The sequence below is a fragment of the Schistocerca piceifrons genome, chromosome 2 (assembly GCF_021461385.2).
Source record: "Schistocerca piceifrons isolate TAMUIC-IGC-003096 chromosome 2, iqSchPice1.1, whole genome shotgun sequence".
Taxonomy (NCBI): Eukaryota; Metazoa; Arthropoda; class Insecta; order Orthoptera; family Acrididae; genus Schistocerca; species Schistocerca piceifrons.
The window spans coordinates 995,021,468-995,035,764 of record NC_060139.1 but is presented as its reverse complement, the minus strand read 5'-3'; positions in this window follow the sequence as shown (position 1 = coordinate 995,035,764).

The following is a 14,297-nucleotide window of genomic DNA, read 5'->3' as shown; positions in this document are numbered from 1 at the left end:
GAACTAAGGCTGCATGGCAACACGCAATTACCAGGCAGGCTAATAGCGATTGTAATAGTATATGGTATAGGTCCACAGATATGTGAGCGGCTCGAACACTTAAGGCTTAGAACCCAGTGTGCTTCCCTCGACGGCGAGTGTTCATCACAGACAACGGTCTCGTCAGGAGTGTCCCAGAGAAGTGTGATACTACCGCTGTTGTTCTCTCTATACATAAATGATTTAACGGACAGGCTGACAAGTTGAGCAGTAATTTGCGGTTGTTTGCTGGTAATGCTCTGGTGAATGACTGTACGGGTATATAAGACAACTTAGATGAAATTTCTAGTTGGTGTGATGAATGGCAGCCAGCTCTAAATTCGAAAAATGTAAGTTAATGAGGATCAGTAGGAAGGACAAACCTGTAATATTCAGATACAATATTACTTGTAGCCTGCATGACACAGTCAAGTCGTTTAAATACCTTGGCGTAACGTTGCAAAGCGATATGAAATGGAACGAGCACGTGGGAACTGTGGTAGGAAAGAAGAATGGTCAACTTCTGTTTGTTTTGGGAAACTGTGGTTGATCTGTAAAGGCGATTGAGTAGAGGACGCTAGTGCGACCTATTCTTGAGTAGTGCGAGAGTATTTGGGATCCGTACTAGATTGGATTAAAGGACGAAATCGAAACAATTCAGCGGCGGGCTGCTAGATTTGTCACCCGTAGCTTCTAACAACAAGTAAATGTTATATGTGTTGTGTTGGCAGAAGAGCCAACACCGTGTTACTAGTGGAGGCCGAAATGCACGCGTTTTAGCTCACGCAGGCTGGCGTGAGGAGGGAAGAACTGTACTGACGTCAGGTCTGGAACGTGACAAGGAATGAGAATTCAGAAAGCGGACGTACTTAGTTTGATACTTTAATCCATTAACGATAAACTTCGCTCTTGACGGTACATGATTCACAGTATTATCTGTTCAGAATACATAGTAACTGAATATGGCGCCTTGCTAGGTCGTAGCAAATGACGTAGCTGAAGGCTATGCTAAACTGTCGTCTCTGCAAATGAGAGCGTATGTAGGCAGTGAACCATCGCTAGCAAAGTCGGCTGTACAACTGGGGCGAGTGCTAGGGAGTCTCTTTAGACTAGACCTGCCGTGTGGCGGCGCTCGGTCTGCAATCACTGATAGTGGCGACACGCGGGTCCGACGTATACTAACGGACGTCGGCCGATTTAAAGGCTACCACCTAGCAAGTGTGGTGTCTGGCGGTGACACCACAATATAAATGCTTCGGGAACTCAGATGCGAATCCCTGAAGGGAAGACAACGGTCTTTTCAGACAATTTAGGGAACCGGTATCTGAAGTTGACTGCCGAACGATTCTGCGGCCGCCAACATACGTTGCACGCAAGGACCACGAAGATGAGACTAATTAGGACTTACGCGAAGGCATACAGATAGTCTTTCTTCCTCACTCTGTTTGCGACTGAAACAGGAAAGCCGGCAACCTTGGCCGAGCGGTTCTAGGCGCTTCAGTCCGGAACCGCGCTGCTGCTACGGTCGCAAGTTCGAATTCTGCCTCGGGGATGGACGTGTGTGCTGTTCTTAGGTTAGTTAGGTTTCAGTAGCTCTAAGTTCTACGGGACTGATGACCTCAGATGTTGTCCCACAGTACTCAGAGCCATTTGAACCATTTGAAACAGGAAAGGACATGGCTAGTAGTGGTACGGCGCACCCTCCGCCAAGCGCCGTACGGTGGCTTACGGAGTATCCATGTAGATATACATGTAGATCTAACGGCCTTGCGACATTGGACACACCGGTTCTGGCCAGATCACTGACCATCGGGTCCAGGTAGTACTTAGATGGATGACCTCCTGGGAACACCAAATGCTACTGGTTCACGAACATGCAAGTAGCCGAAGTGACATCAAATTGAAAGCTTTGCACAAGGCCGTTGAACCATGCGATATTATTATCATTAGCTCCTAGAGAACATCATGGACATTTTTAAGGAAATCAGACATCTCTGAAGCTGCCAGAAGTGAAATGTTACTATAAATGCACAGTATTTATGTAGGTCTACAAACACACTGAAACACTACTTTATTGCGTTCAAGTGATACCAGTTGTTGTTACATTTTGTACGATAGCAAATGATAATATTTACACCGTACGCTATGCAGGAATCGAACGAGTACTTTCCCTTCGTCTTGTGACACATTTGACCAAAATTCTGACGATCAGAGGTCACCTCATGAGGGTATGCATGCTACCCCAAGGAATAATTCGCTATCGCGAGGACCGAGGTTCCAACTCCGCTCCGGCCACTTCCAGTTTGATCTTCCTTGTTCTGCCTAAGTCGCTCAAGAAAATGCGAAAATAGTTCCTTTAGAAAAGACAGTGCCAGTTTCCTTCAGCAACGCTCCTCGATCAGAATCAGGACATCGATTTTATGTGACGTTGTCGTTGACAAGACAGTAGTCCTTCATCTTCTGTCTTTCTTTCTTTCGATTTCTAAACGCCCAACGCTTCTTCAGGGACACTCTGCCAGTGCTACTGGCAAGGAATATCCTTTCAAGAGTTCGCCGTGTGTGAGTCTCAAGAATAACACGATCCAGGTACACTTCAGTTCATACATTTTCACTTGTTTTTGGACATTTGGTTTGATTTGATTTACTGCTCATTTAGAGACCTGTTACCTTACTTTTTCTAACAGGTCGTTCATTTTACAGCTTTTAACGTAGATAACAAAGCATAGTCCACTTTTTTTCTTTTTAGTCATCAGTCTTCAGACTGGTTTGATGCGGCTCTCCACGAATTCCTCTCCTGTGCTAAACTCTTCATCTCAGAGTAGCACTTACAATCTACATCCTCTATTATTTTCTGGATATATTCCAATCTCTGTCTTCGTCTACAGTTTTTGCCTTCTACAGCTCCCTCTAATACCATGGAAATCATTCCCTCATGTGTTAACAGATGTCCTGTCATCCTGTTCCTTCCTCTCCTCTCCGATTCTGCACAGAACCTCCTCATTCCTTACCTTATAAGTCCGTCAAATTTTCAACATTCGTCAGTAGCACCACATCTCAAATACTTCGATTCTCTTCTGTTCCGGTTTTCCCACAGCCCATGTTTCACTACCATACTATGCTGTACTCCAGACGTACATTCTCAGAAATTTCTTCCTCAAGGCCTATATTTGATATTAGTAGACTTCTCTTGGCCAGGAATGCCCTTTTTGACATTCATATTCTGCTTTTGATGTCCTCCTTGCTCCGTCCGTCACTCGTTATCTTGCTGAATTCCTGAACACATCTACTTCGCGACCATCGATCCTGATATTAAGTTTCTCGCTCTTCTCATTTCCATTACTTCTCATTACCTTCGTCTTTCTCCGATTTACTCTCAATCCATACTCTGTATTCATTAGACTGTTCATTCCGTTCAGGATATCATGCAGTTCATCTTCACTTTCACTCAGGATGCAATGTCATCAGCGAATCGTATAATTGAAATCCTTTTACCTTGAATTTTAATTCCACTCCTAAACCTTTCTTTTATTTCCATCACTGCTTCCTCGGTGTAAAAGTTGAACAGTAGGGGCGGAAGGCTACATCCTTGTCTTACACCCTTTTTTATACGAGCACTTCGTTCTCGGACGTCCACTCTCATTATTCCCTCTTGGTTGTTGCACATATAGTATACGACCCGTCTCTCCCTATATCTTAACCCTATTTTTATCAGAATTTCGAACATCTTGCACCATTTTGAAATTGCCGAACGCTTTTTCCAGGTTTACAAATTCTAAGAACGTGTTTTGATTTTTCTTTAGTTTTGCTTTCATTATTTACCGCAACGTCAGAATTGCCTCTCTCATGCCTTTACCTTTCCTAAAGCCGAACTGATCGTCATCTAGTGCATCCTCAGTTTAATTTTCCATTCTTCTGTGTATTATTCTTGTACGCAACTTGGATGCATGAGCTGTTAAGCTGATTGTGCGATAATTCTCGCACTTATCAGTTCTTGCCATCTTCGGAATTGTTTGGATGATGTTTTTCCGGAAGTCAGATGCTATGCCGCCAAACTCATACATTCTACACACCAACGTAAATAGTCGTTTTGTGGCCAATTCCAGCAATGATTTTAGATATTCAGATGCAATGTTATGTATCCCTTCTGCCTTATTTGATCTTCAATCATCCGAAGCTCTTTTAAATTCTGATTCTAATACTGGGTCTCCTATCTCTTCCAAATCGACTCTGGTTTCTTCCTCTGTCACATCGGACAGAACTTCCCCCTCATAGAGGCTTTCAATGTATTCTTTCCACCAGCCTGCTTTCTCGTCTGCTCCCGGGTTCGATTCCCGGCGGGGTCAGGGATTTTCTCTGCCTCGTGATGGCTGGGTGTTGTGTGCTGTCCTTAGGTTAATTAGGTTTAAGTAGTTATAAGTTCTAGGGGACTGATGACCATAGATGTTAAGTTCCATAGTGCTCAGAGCCATTTGAACCATTTTTTTTCTCGTCTGCATTTAACAGTGGGATTCCCATGGCACTGTTAATGTTATCACCCTTGCTTTTAATGTTACCGAAGGTTGTTTTCACTTTCCTGTATGCTGAGTCAATTCTACCGACAGTCATTTCCTTTTCGATGTCTTCACATTTTTTCTGCAGCCATTCCTTCTTAGCTTCCTTACACCGCCAATTTATTACATTTCTCAGCGACTTGTGTTTCTGCGTTCCTGAGCCTCCCGCAACGTTTTTGCACTTCCTCCTTTCATCGATCAATTGAAGTATTTCTTCTGTTACCCATGGTTTCTTCGCAGTTACCTTCTTTGTACCTATGTCCTACTTCTGTTATCAGGCTTTTTAGGGATGTCCATTCCTCTTCAACTGTACTGCCTACGGAGCTATTCCTTACTGCTTCATCTATAGCCATAGAGAACTTCAAACGTATCTCGTCATTCCTTAGTACTTCCGTATCCCACTTCTTTGCGTATTGATTCTTTCTGACTAATGTCTTGAACTTCAGCCTACTCTTCATCACTACTATGTTGTTATTTGAATCTATATATGCTCCTGGGTGCGCCTTACAGTCCAGTATCTGATTTCGGAATCTCTGTCTCACCATGATGTAATCTTAATGAAACCCTCCCTTATCATTCGGCCAGTACCAAGTACACTCCTGGAAATGGAAAAAAGAACACATTGACACCGGTGTGTCAGACCCACCATACTTGCTCCGGACACTGCGAGAGAGCTGTACAAGCAATGATCACACGCACGGCACAGCGGACACACCAGGAACCGCGGTGTTGGCCGTCGAATGGCGCTAGCTGCGCAGCATTTGTGCACCGCCGCCGTCAGTGTCAGCCAGTTTGCCGTGGCATACGGAGCTCCATCGCAGTCTTTAACACTGGTAGCATGCCGCGACAGCGTGGACGTGAACCGTATGTGCAGTTGACGGACTTTGAGCGAGGGCGTATAGCGGGCATGCGGGAGGCCGGGTGGACGTACCGCCGAATTGCTCAACACGTGGGGCGTGAGGTCTCCACAGTACATCGATGTTGTCACCAGTGGTCGGCGGAAGGTGCACGTGCCCGTCGACCTGGGACCGGACCGCAGCGACGCACGGATGCACGCCAAGACCGTAGGATCCTACGCAGTGCCGTAGGGGACCGCACCGCCACTTCCCAGCAAATTAGGGACACTGTTGCTCCTGGGGTATCGGCGAGGACCATTCGCAACCGTCTCCATGAAGCTGGGCTACGGTCCCGCACACCGTTAGGCCGTCTTCCCCTCACGCCCCAACATCGTGCAGCCCGCCTCCAGTGGTGTCGCGACAGGCGTGAATGGAGGGACGAATGGAGACGTGTCGTCTTCAGCGATGAGAGTCGCTTCTGCCTTGGTGCCAATGATGGTCGTATGCGTGTTTGGCGCCGTGCAGGTGAGCGCCACAATCAGGACCGCATACGACCGAGGGACACAGGGCCAACACCCGGCATCATGGTGTGGGGAGCGATCTCCTACACTGGCCGTACACCACTGGTGATCGTCGAGGGGACACTGAATAGTGCACGGTACATCCAAACCGTCATCGAACCCATCGTTCTACCATTCCTAGACCGGCAAGGGAACTTGCTGTTCCAACAGGACAATGCACGTCCGCATGTATCCCGTGCCACCCAACGTGCTCTAGAAGGTGTAAGTCAACTACCCTGGCCAGCAAGATCTCCGGATCTGTCCCCCATTGAGCATGTTTGGGACTGGATGAAGCGTCGTCTCACGCGGTCTGCACGTCCAGCACGAACGCTGGTCCAACTGAGGCGCCAGGTGGAAATGGCATGGCAAGCGGTTCCACAGGACTACATCCAGCATTTCTACGATTGTCTCCATGGGAGAATAGCAGCCTGCATTGCTGCGAAAGGTGGATATACGCTGTACTAGTGCCGACATTGTGCATGCTCTGTTGCCTGTGTCTATGTGCCTGTGGTTCTGTCAGTGTGATCATGTGATGTATCTGACCCCAGGAATGTGTCAATAAAGTTTCCCCTTCCTGGGACAATGAATTCACGGTGTTCTTATTTCAATTTCCAGGAGTGTATATCTCCTCTTCTTGTTATTTCGGAACAGAGTATTCGCTATTACTAGTTGAATTTTACTACACAACTCAATTAATCTTTCTCCTCTCTGATTCCTTGTCCCAAGCCTATATTCTCCTGCAACCTTTTCTTCTACTCCTTCCTCTACAACTGCATTCCAGTCCTCCATAACTATTAGATTTTCGTCCCCCTTGCATACTGTATTACCCTTTCAGTATCCTCATACACTTTCTCTATCTCTTCATCTTCAGCCTGCGACGTCGGCATGTATACCTGAACAATAGTTGTCGGTGTTGGTCTGCTGTCGATACTGAGAAGAATAAGCCTGTCACTGAACTATTCAGAGTAACACACTCTCTGCCCTACCTTCCTATTCATAACGAATCCTACTCCCGTAATATCATTTTCTGGTGCTGTTGGTATTACCCTGTACTCATCTGACCAGAAATCCTTGTCTTCTTTCCACTTCACTTCACTGAGCCCTACTATATCAAGATTGAGCCTTTGCATTTCCCTTTTCATATTACAAACAGCAATTATTGTTTTCAGCAATTACAACTGAAGTAATAATAAATTAAAAATACATTAGAAATTGAAATGAAGAAACACAAAAAATTATCTGACTTTAAGAACATATGATGATAGACGATAGGAATGACTTGGATAGAAAGAGGGAGAGAAATGCTACCCTATCTGAGCCAGGCTGCCCTGAAAGCCTTGGAACAACTTCGAGCCTTGCATTCCCTGTTCGCTACAGTTTAAATTACGGATTAATATTTCTAAACATTGTTTACAAGATGACTATTATGTACATTGCGGAAGGCGCAGTAGTTTTATGAGTGTAAAGCATATTATTTCTTGGTGTTATTCATTAACCTTCATTTCCTGTATTGCGCACCTTGAACTGTACCTATTATGTTCCTTATGTATTAAGTGTTCCGTTGCAAGTTTTACATCCTAAAAGCGGTATAATACCGTAGAATGGATATGCCTGCTGTTTACACTTAAGCTAGAAAAGGTTTCCAAGGTTGATTGCATTACTCTGTTTATTCTAACACAATGAAACTTCCTGACAGATTAAAAGTGTGTGCTGGACCGAGACCCGAACTCGGGACCTTTGCCTTTCGCGGGCAAGTGCTCTACCAACTGAGCTACCCAAGCACGACTCACGGCCCGTCCTCACAGCTTTACTTCTGCCAGTATCTCGTCTCCTACCTTCCAAACTGTGAGGACGGGGCGTGAGTCGTGCTTGGGTAGCTCAGTTGGAAGAGCACTTGCCCGCGAAAGGCAAAGGTGCCGAGTTCGAGTATGGTCCGGCACACTGTTTTAATCTGCCAGGAAGTTTCATATCAGCGCACACTCCGCTGCAGAGTGAAAATCTCATTCTATTCTAACACCGTTCATTTATTCTAGATTTGTATAAGGTTGTCTGCGGTACGTTTTGTGTTTCGTTACTGCTGTCTATTTTGCTGCACGAATTGGAATTTCTGACTTCGTGTGTGTTGCAGTGTTCTGTTACACGGCCTTTTCTGTCTGTACTCATCATGTAATGTCCTTGAAACATCATTAGCGATTTGATTTATTATCTCCCACTCGTGTGTCTCTGATTGCCCGTATCATGTCATTGTCCAACTGCGTTGGTGTCTAGTGTGCTGCACTGTGTCTGTGACAGCGAAAAAGTATGTGCTTTTTTTTTTTGGGAAGAGCCACGTTCCCCACATGTACAAGAAGCATTCTGGCTGCGACCCTACGCGGTGGAAGCTCGCAGGATGAGGGCCGTGACCTGTCAGAAAGTTAGCCATACTCCGGCTGGGATTGATATGGCTCAGACTCAAACGTTCCCTGATGCCCGGGAAGAAATTGCATTCTGTTTGGCCCTTTTCACTTAACTACCATTCCATTTGCCAGATATCCACCCATCATGTAACGAATTGTCACTTCTCGGTGGTGTCCTGTGCGGTAATCTCCTCAGCCAGTACAGTGCAGTCCGAAACTGAATGGTTATGTCGATAAGGAAAGTTCGAAGAACAGCCAGAGTGATTCCACTGATGTGGTGTTGAAAGCTCCTGACTGCCTTACCAGGCCACTTCTCGGTCCTCACTGTACGATGTTCCTATTTGTCTTAAGGCGTACTAGCTGGGCCCAAAAAACAGACCACAGACTGTAAGAGCGCACAATAACAGACTCTCTGTGTGCAATGGTAACTTTGAGTGTGTTATTGAGTCTGACTGGCTTGTGCATGATCTCTGCAGCCCTGTCAGTCGTCGTTCTGATGTGTTCGTCAAAGGACAGTTGTTCGTCGAGTTACACAACAAAATATCGTGTTTTCAAAAATGGTTCAAATGGCTCTGAGCACTATGGGACTCAACTTCTGAGGTCATCAGTCCCATAGAACTTAGAACTACTAAAACCTAACTAACCTAAGGACATCACACACATCCATGCTCGAGGCAGGATTCGAACTTGCGACCGTAGCGGTCTCGCGGTTCCAGACTGCAGCGCCTAGAACCGCACGGCCACTTCGGCCGGCTATCGTGTTTTCCGTTGTATGCGTATGATAATGCCGTGTAGTTTTGTGGTAGGATTACTTTATAGTTTTCTGAAGTTCATTATATTTGCACCACTGGGTGGTGCTTGTGAGAAGCTCTGTTAACCGGTGTTCAAGTTGCGCTCTTCAGTCCACGGAGACCATACCAGAAGGTTATCTGCAAGTGCTGTCGTCCCGTTAAGACGATTATCCCCATCCAGTTAAGGGACTCCGGAACGCCCTATACTTACAATGTTAAAATAACGCTTATAAATTACATCTTTCCTCACAAAGTATTTGAGGTAGGAAGTTGAACTTTTTACAGATTATTTATTGGAATATGGGCTACAACTTAACAAAGGGATTTTACAAAATTTTAGTTCAGTTATTAAAGATGATTTTTTTTCAATTATAATGAAAATTCACAACCTTTTTTTGCAATTTTTTATTTATATATTCAAAAATATACAGTTTTTTTGGAAAAAGGCTGTGTTAAATTATGCAGAAGGTACTGTGTAACATTTACTGAAAGTTTGAAACAAATATGTTTGGAAGATCCTTAGAAAACATGTAATTAGTATGAGAAAATAAAAGTTTTGGGAATCGAGCGACAAAGATTGGATTAACTTTTTAGTGCATTCCAGGTCCATAGGATGGATTATCTTCATCCTCTGCAAACTCCTCCTCCAGCTTCCTCTTGTTCCTCCTCCTGTTTACTCTCGCTTGTATTTCTAGACTCTTACCAGCCCTGTCTGCAGCCCGAAGGCGTTCCTTGTCTAAAGCAAGCATCGCTCGTTGTTGTGTTCGTAGATTTTGCTACCATTTTCTTCAGTTGCAGTTACTGCAACACTGTTCCAAAAGGTGGTCATGTATGAACACTTATCACATTTCAGTTGTATTTCACTGGCAAGTCCTACGTGCTTTATTATGGAGAGTTCCAGACCTACTTCACTACAATGAATACATCTTACACAGTTTGAAAAAATTCCTTTGAGAACCGACATATCAAATATTTCATTCACATCCGATTCGCCCATAAAACATTCATAGTTTTCACTCATTGAACCAAGCTTCTTCTGTGAAGTATTTTCTTTCCCACTTTGACTGCTATGGGCAGGTGTACTTGAGAGGTTAGGTTCACTCACTTGGTTATCGTCTTTATTGTTTGCAGTAATAACACATACCTTTGGCTTTCCAACATTTCTCCTTTTCTTACAAGCCTTCAGAGGATTTCTAATAACTTTACTTTTACTCATTATTATACTTCAACAAAACAGAGACTCAAGAAACAGAATTAATTACGAATATTTTCGAGATAACGACAGAGTAAATAAACATGAAACAATCGACAATCACACCAGCGATATATATTGAACCATCACAGGTTAGCCACAACACATACTTTATCTCACATCACTAAAATGTACCTGATGAACACGGACGTTAATAATAACACCATTTGACAGCAGTTTAACAGCGCCACAGTGGGTCACGCCCATGTAGAACACATTTCAAAAAAAATTTAAAAATAGTTGTAGTCTTCGGAATTGAATAAATTATATATCTATTAAAAGGTAATAGTCTGCAGATTCATAAAACGCAAAAAAGTAAAAATTGAACTTTTCATGATTTTGAGCCTTTCCGGAGCCGCTTAATGTAGGAGGGGTTCATGGGCAGTGTCCCAAAAGACGGGCCACAGATTGATCCTTGCTGCCAACCTTTGTCGATTCTTTTAATCACTATCTGACTTACAATGCTCCATTCAACCACCCTGTTCCGACAGTAGTTCGAGAGACTATTGTAGAGGGCCTTAGGTACAAGTCTCGCGGGCACCAGAGATTATCAAAGGTGCCCGAAATGTCTAGAAGAATAGCAACTGCGTATTTGTTTTCTATGTTATTAATGATGCTTAGTCATCTACAGATTTTTCCGCCCTGAAACCGAACTGGTGTGGACTAAGGCCAAGGATCTACCTGTGCGATTGCAAGCGATCGCACGAAAGTAGTTCCTGGACCTAGGCCTTTGCCTTCAGAAACCGAACAACTGCTCGACATTCGCACTTGGCGGTAACATCCAACGAGAGCTCCATTCTCAACGGCTGCCAAGCCAAGACTGAGCGCTTCAGCGCGGCGTGCGTATGTTTACACACAACGCGTGAAGCACTCTTCATCACAGTGTGACCAACTGCCATATAAACAGAGTTCTGTACTTATAAAAAAAATAGGAGACCTTACTTGGGACTGCGGGATATGTCATCCAACGTCAGTTAGAGTCTATGCCTCTCCTAGTAAGATCTCTTCTGGCAGCCAGAGATAGCAGCTGTGTGTACTAAATTTCTTACTCTGTACAGTCCGGATCACTTATAGTTATAGTCCGCTACGGTCGCAGGTTCGAATCCTCCCTCGGGCATGGCTGTGTGTGATATCCTTAGGTTAGTTAGGTTTAATTAGTTCTAAGTTCTAGGCGACTGATGACCACAGAAGTTAAGTCGAATAGTGCTTAGAGTGATTTGATCCTTTTTTTTCTTTGTCGTTCCTGGTGTTCAAATGGTTCAAATGGCTCTGAGCACTATGGGACTTAACTTCTGTGGTCATCAGTCCCATAGAACTTAGAACTACTTAAACCTAACTAACCCAAGAACATCACACACATCCATTCCCGAGGCAGGATTCGAACCTGCGACCGTAGCAGTCGCGCGGTTCCGGACTGAGCGCCTTAACCGCGAGACCACCGCGGCCGGCGTTCCTGGCGTAATTTTAACGAGCAGCAATGCGACAGTTAGGTCAGTTGCATATATAATGGGTACTACATGGTGTTAATTGCTGTCTCTTAAGCTTGCTGCAACAAAGTGGTTAATACTTTGCATTCTGACAGTGGAAGAAATCGATGCGTAAAGCAATAACGGCTCTCTTCAGATACTGCTCGCCACCAGCATCAGGATTCTGTCACCGGTCTGCGCTGGCGCGATCTCCATTAAGAGGCGCGAGGGGTGACGGGCGCACAGTGTCAGGAAAAATGAACGCGTCGATCTGGGACGAAGGGCAGCGCGCCGCGAGACTTGGATGGTGCAGGGAGGGGAGAGGAAGACGTAGGGCGGCACTCAGGAAGTGCGGACAGGCCCTCAATTAGGGAACGGCGACACGGTTTGGGCGGAGGAAGCGCCGGTGGTGGCCGGCACGCCGCCTCACGTGCGCGCGGCGCCGCGCTGCCGCCCCACAGCCCTCGCCGCCACCCCCGCCGCTCACGCGGCTATTCCTGGCACGCGACGTCTCTGTCCCCCCGGCCGCGCACGCGGCTCGCGGTCGCGGCAGAGCGCAGGAGGGAGGGCAGGGCAGCGCAGCCGGCATTCCTTGTGATCAGCGACGCCTGCCGTCCGTCAGCGGCAGACACTTTGCAGTCGCCTAATTATTTGGGCCTGCCACCGCGGCGCGGCGGCCGCTTTTGTCGACCGGAGCCTTCACAAGGAACGTTTACGGCGCCGTTGTTTACCTACCAGCAGGAAGTCCGGAAACTCGTATTTCCGTAATGCAGCTCCACTAGCGCCGCCACTTCGTGTTTTCTTCTCATTTCTCTCCTAACTTAGCGCACGACAACAACGTGTTCCTACAAATACCATTAAGTCAGCCTTCGTGACCTCAGTGACCTCAAGTCTTGGAAGGCTACGTATGTAGCATGTACAACGTACTATGTACCATGTACGAGCGGTGTAAAGGACAAGTGCGTCAGCAATACTAAAAGAGACGTCCAGTTGTGCAGCATGGTGTTTGATTGTGATCTGTTCATCACTTTGAATGAGAGTGCCCGCAAATTCCAACTTTTCAGGACTCACAGCTGTGTACGGCCGGTCGGCACTTTTGAACTCTACATCTACATAAATACTCCGCAATCCACCATACGGTGCGTGGCGGAGGGTACCTCGTACCACAACTAGTATCTTCTCTCCCTGTTCCACTCCCAAACAGAACGAGAGAAAAGTGACTGCCTATATGCCTCTGTACGAGCCCTAATCTCTCTTATCGTTGTGGTCTTTCCGCGGAATATAAGTTGGCGGCAGTAAAGCTTTACTGCAGTCAGCCTTAAATGCTGGTTCTCTAAATTTCCTCAGTAGCGATTCACGAAAAGAACGCCTCATTTCCTCCAGAGACTCCCACCCGAGTTCCTAAAGCATTTCCGTAACACTCGCGTGATGATCAAACCTACCAGTAACAAATCCAGCAGCCCGCCACTGAATTGCTTCTATGTCCTCCCTCAATCCGACCTGATAGGGATCCCAAACACTCGAGCAGTACTCAAGAATAGGTCGTATTAGTGTTACTCCCACCCGAGTTCCTAAAGCATTTCCGTAACACTCGCGTGATGATCAAACCTACCAGTAACAAATCCAGCAGCCCGCCACTGAATTGCTTCTATGTCCTCCCTCAATCCGACCTGATAGGGATCCCAAACACTCGAGCAGTACTCAAGAATAGGTCGTATTAGTGTTTTATAAGCGGTCTCCTTTACAGACGAACCACATCTTCCCAAAATTCTACCAATGAACCGAAGACGACTATCCGCCTTCCCCACAACTGCCATTACATGCTTGTCCCACTTCATATCGCTCTGCAATGTTACGCCCAAATATTTAATCGACGGGACTGTGTCAAGCGCTACACTACTAATGTAGTATTCAAACATTACAGGATTCTTTTTCCTATTCGTCTACATATATATATATATATATATATATATATATATAGAGTTAGCTGCCATTCTTTACACCAATCACAAATCCTGTCCAAGTCATCTTGTATCCTCCTACAGTCGCTCAACGACGACACCTTCCCGTACACCACAGCATCATCAGCAAACAGCCACACATTGCTGTCCACCCTATCCTAAAGATCATTTATGTAGATAGAAAATAACAGCGGACCTACCACACTTCCCTGGTTCACTTCAGATGATACCCTCACCTTCGATGAACACTCACCATCGAGGACAACGTACTTGGTTCTATTACTTAAGAAGTCTTCGAGCCACTCACATACTGGGAAACCAATCCCATATGCTCGTACCTTAGTTGGGAGCTGCAGTGTGGCACCGAATCAAACGCTTTCCGGAAGTCAAGGAATATGGCATCCGTCTGATACCCTTCATCCATGGTTCGCAAGATATCATGTGAAAAAAGGGCGAGTTGCGTTTCG